At 38.2% G+C, this 4,615-nt stretch overlaps 1 pseudogene; it reads left to right on the forward strand.

Annotated features, from left to right (window-relative positions):
* The first annotated feature begins 554 nt into the window (after window positions 1–554).
* Window positions 555–4,045, forward strand: LOC145065784 (uncharacterized; annotated as a pseudogene).
* Window positions 4,046–4,615: the final 570 nt, after the last annotated feature.

Raw genomic sequence — 4,615 nt, forward strand, 5'->3', positions numbered from 1 at the left:
GGATTTATGGGGGCAGGGACTAAATGGTAAATTCTGGACTTGAGTTGAAAAGAATTTGTCGTCGAGGGGCCATTTGGTAACAGTTGGATTTAAACTGAAAGGAAAAGGCGAATGTGGGGTTGTTTCTGTCATTATGGATTATAGTTTGTAGGAGCTGGGTATAAAACCCGTTGATCTCTTTGTAACCCTAACCCTAACGGGTTCTATGTGGCCGCCACCACCAGAAGAGTCCTACCAGCCACCGCCTCTTTTCCTTATTCATTTTCCGATCAGTCAAGGCAGCCAAGCGGCTATCCCGCCATCGAACCGCAACCCTTGCTGTCGGACGTCATGGGCTGCCGGAAGGGCCACCGAGACCGGTGACAGAAGTCATATTCTCCACTGAGGAGGTGATGCATGACCTGATGGTTCTCGGTAGGGGTAGTCACCTGCCATCTCTTCTTTCTTCTCATCGATTCGATGTCGTTCAGCCCCATCAATGTTCCATTGCAGTTCTTTTCTCTGACTGCCTTATGCTACCACCCAAAGTGACCGTGATGGGTGTATGAATTACAATGGGGCTGGGTTCGTGTGTTCTGCCCGCATGGGTTGAAGGGTTGTTGGGAAGTGGATCAAGAGGAAACGTCGCCACCATCGTGAGGTGGTGGCTGTCAATGCAAAGTTGTTGTTGCTGCAGCCATTTCACACCGTCGCCGCCATGTACACCACGAGGTGGGTGCTTGTGTTACTATTCCGGGAAAAGAGTGCTTGTGTGTGTTTATTTTATTGAAGTGGGGTGCTTTCTTTAGTCGGAATTCTTGGGGAAAAGCCACTACCACCATCATGAGGTGGTGGCTGCCACCATCTACCACCACCGACCACCATAAGGGTGGCTATGTGTGTGTGTTTCTTTAGTGTGTGTGGTAATTGGGTATTTCATTGTAAAATTTGTAACCTTATCGGAATAATGAAAAAGAAAACTCTAAACCACCACCGTAAGGTGGTGGCTGCCGCCTCCTGCCAACACCAACCGCCGTCTTGGGTGGCGGTGTGACTCGTTTGGGATGTTTGGACAAGGGACTAAAACCCTAATGGGCCCAATGAAGCCTTAATTGACCTAAAAGCCCAAAAGACCTAGCTATTGATCCTATTGGGCTAAGATGGGGTTGGAAACCCTAATTAGGGTTTAGAAAACCCTAATATTGGATTTATGGGCCTTGGACTTATTGGGACCCACTTTTGTTCCATTGGAATGGAGTTGTAAATTACACTCAATCAGACCATATGATTTATTAAGAAGAGTGATGGACTTAATGGATTAAGTCCTTAATGGGTTTAGTGAGAAACACTTAACCCTAATTGTCACTTTATGTGAAACCCTAATTTTGGGATTGATCGGGACCGCACGAGAATTAATTATTAAACCTAAAATAATAATTAATAATCATTGGCAAATTAACCTATGGCAATGTTGGACTTAATGGATTAAGTCCTTAATGGGTTAAGTAAGAAACAGTTAACCCTAATCGTCATTTCATGTGGGAACTCACTAAGCTTTCAAGCTTACAGTTTCGGTTTATTGTTTCAGGTACATCAGGGGATCTTGGCAAGGCAAAGGCGTGATCGTACAACTCCTCGCTTTTTATGAATTTGTTTATGGGATACTTTGATATAATACATTTTGAAAACAAGTTTTGTAATGGTTAATAGATTTGAAATGTTTTTAAAAGTTTAAATTTGGCATGATTTTTATGGGTGTTACATTGGTGAAGAGAGCGATAGATACAAAATCGATTGAGAGAAGAAGAAAAAAGGGAAATCTTATCATTTTTGTGTGATTTTGGATATTCCCTAAGACCCAAGCCCCCCGTCCTTCACAAGACACTCACAAACATGTCTATAATTCGAAGAAAAATTATTGTAAGTTTTCATTCTTATCATTTTTCTTCTCCTGTTTATGTTAGTTCTAGAGGGTTTTTCTCTAAGAATGGATTTCCACAACAATTGGTTAAATGGATGGTTAGGGTTCCGTATTGAGTTTCTGTAGGTACTTAGAATGGATTACGAGATTTCTCTCTCTCTCTCTCTCTCTCTCTCTCTCTCGCTCTCTCTCTCTCTCACTCTCACTCTTTCTTGTCAAAAGAAGACATGAACTTCAATTTTGCTGTAATATTTTCATGATAAACATGAGAGCTTCAAATAAGTTAATTTTTTAGGCATAATAGGTTTGTGATTAAGAAGAGTTGCATCTTAAATTTTGGAAAAAAATGAATCAGTTGAGATCAAAGTACTTATGCGACATATCATAAGGAGTACAATGTCATGTATAAGTTTTTCTTATCATAAACTGTATAATGGTTGTTTTTCTTAATCTGAGTGAGTTGTTGTTGATTCCTCTCATCAAGACGATGAGATAAAAGATCTAGTGAGTCTAGCTATGAATTTATTTTTGTACAATAAAACAAGGTCCTCAAAAATATACTCTATTGACTTTTTCAAGGAATACAAACTGACATCCTTAATAAACTGAAACTGGTTTATGTAGCTCCTAAGTCATGGTTCGTTTCTTTCTTTCTTCCAGATTGAGGAGAACTATAATTTTTTATAAGATGATCTCTACATGTGATGACTGTAGACAATCAATCTATTGAGTGGCTTGGAAACAATTAGTTTGCTGCTGAGTGGAGGTATGGAAACCGATCTTGGGAGCAACAATAATAGGTTGGCAAACAAAACAGTTCTTGTCCAGGTTAATTTTAAATCTTCTATTTATTTTCATAAATATAAAAGTCTAGACTTTATGCATCATCTGTTACGAAATTTTCTAATTCCCCTTTTTACTTCAATTGGTGTTTATGTATGTTACAGCTACTCAATACAAGATTGTGCTTCAGTATTCACACTTTATTATATCTAGTGTTGTTGCTACTCATTTTCCTACTCATTTGATATGGTTTTTTGTATTTTCTGAGAAAATAAAGAGTTATCATTCCATTTTTGAGGTCATACCATGCGATTCAACTTCTGAAACAATATAAGTTGCATAAAACTTTAACAATTGTATACACTCTATAATCTAGTGGCAAGATTACTGAAATTAGAATATGTAATTGTTATATTCTAACCTCAGAAGTCAAAGATTTTGAAAATTTATAAAGGAAATCAAGGGTCTTGGTTCTTTTAGTATTTGAGTCTCCTTCGATGCAGGGTTAAATGAATTATAGATTGGGAAACTAGATAGAAATTTTATAGTAGATCTAGGCATTCACTTGTTACACATCTTAATAAATATAAAAGATGGGTTGTTGTATGAGTGTGTACAACTTGAAACTTTCATAGATTTTCTGAATAAGCACCCATGGATTATGTTTTCCATAAACCCCTTTGTTTGGATAATGGATATCAATCTTTTGTAAAATATCTTATTTGAATTTCATTTGATTGTCTGTCAGTTTTTTTTGTATCCAGTTTTTTATGTGATTTATCAAGTATCAAGGGAAGTATTATTTATTATAGTAGTTCTTTATTCCCGGTGTCTCACATATTCCTTTTTTCAACTGAAAAATGCAGACAAATGGTTGGAGAAACTGGATCATCCCAAAGTGGAAAGTTCACCATTTTCAACTGTTTAGATGGGGGTTCAGGAACATTAGCATGAATAGTAAAAGAAAGTGTGAAACTTTACACATACAACGTCAGAACACTTCATGTTGAAGTAGCAAGAAACAAAGCAATCGAAGCATCACTAGCAGATGCAATTTCACAAGGCATGGAAGCCAAAGCTGCTGCAAAACAAGCCCAAAAAGATGGAGCAAAAGCTGCAAAAATGGCAACCTGAAAAGCTAAACGGATCATTGGCTCGATTATTTCTTCCGGGTGGGATTTCTTTGAATCCATTTATTATGGAGGAACTATGACTGAAGGGTTTCTTAGGGGTAAATGAACATTTTTTGGGACTTGTTTTGTTGGGTATTTAGGGGAAGAAAGGTATGGGCGTTTTGGGTATTTGGTTGGATGTGAATATTGAAGTTGGATTGGTGGAAGCATTGGGCTTATGGTTTATTGAAGGGCCCAATTAGTGGTTTGGTCTACGCTTTTCATTGTAATAGTGTTTTTGGGTTGATAGAGTATTTTGGTAGGTTTACTGTTTGTTTACGAGTCTGTAATGAGTTTACGGCCGTAAACACCTTACGGCCGTAAACTGTTTCCGGTCGTGGTTCCCTATATATAGAGGGTTAGTTAGTCGTGTTTTGGTTGTTGATGCCTAGTAGTTCACGGTCGTATATCGAGTTATACCAGACGTTTCCAGCAATAGAACGTGTGCAAGCTTGATTTATTTTATTTTCTACTCTTAATCTCTTATATTCGATTGTGTTTGTTGTTGATCACTGGTAAGATCCTTTCCCAGGACCTTACAATTGGTATCAGAGCTTAACCAGCGGCAAAGACACTCTACAATCGATCTTGGAGTGAGTTTTCATTGGTTTGAGACTAAAGTTCATGATTTCTGCAAAAAGGGTTTTTAGTTTCGTCGAAAAACTGCAAGATTCGAAGCTTTCGGCCTGAGCTTACGGCCGTAATCACCGTTTACGGCCGCAAACTCGTTAAGGTTCTTGGACCGTAAATCGCATTCTTG

The sequence above is a fragment of the Lactuca serriola genome, chromosome 8, assembly GCF_051521515.1.
Source record: "Lactuca serriola cultivar US96UC23 chromosome 8, Lser_US96UC23_V15, whole genome shotgun sequence".
NCBI classification, from domain to species: Eukaryota; Viridiplantae; Streptophyta; class Magnoliopsida; order Asterales; family Asteraceae; genus Lactuca; species Lactuca serriola.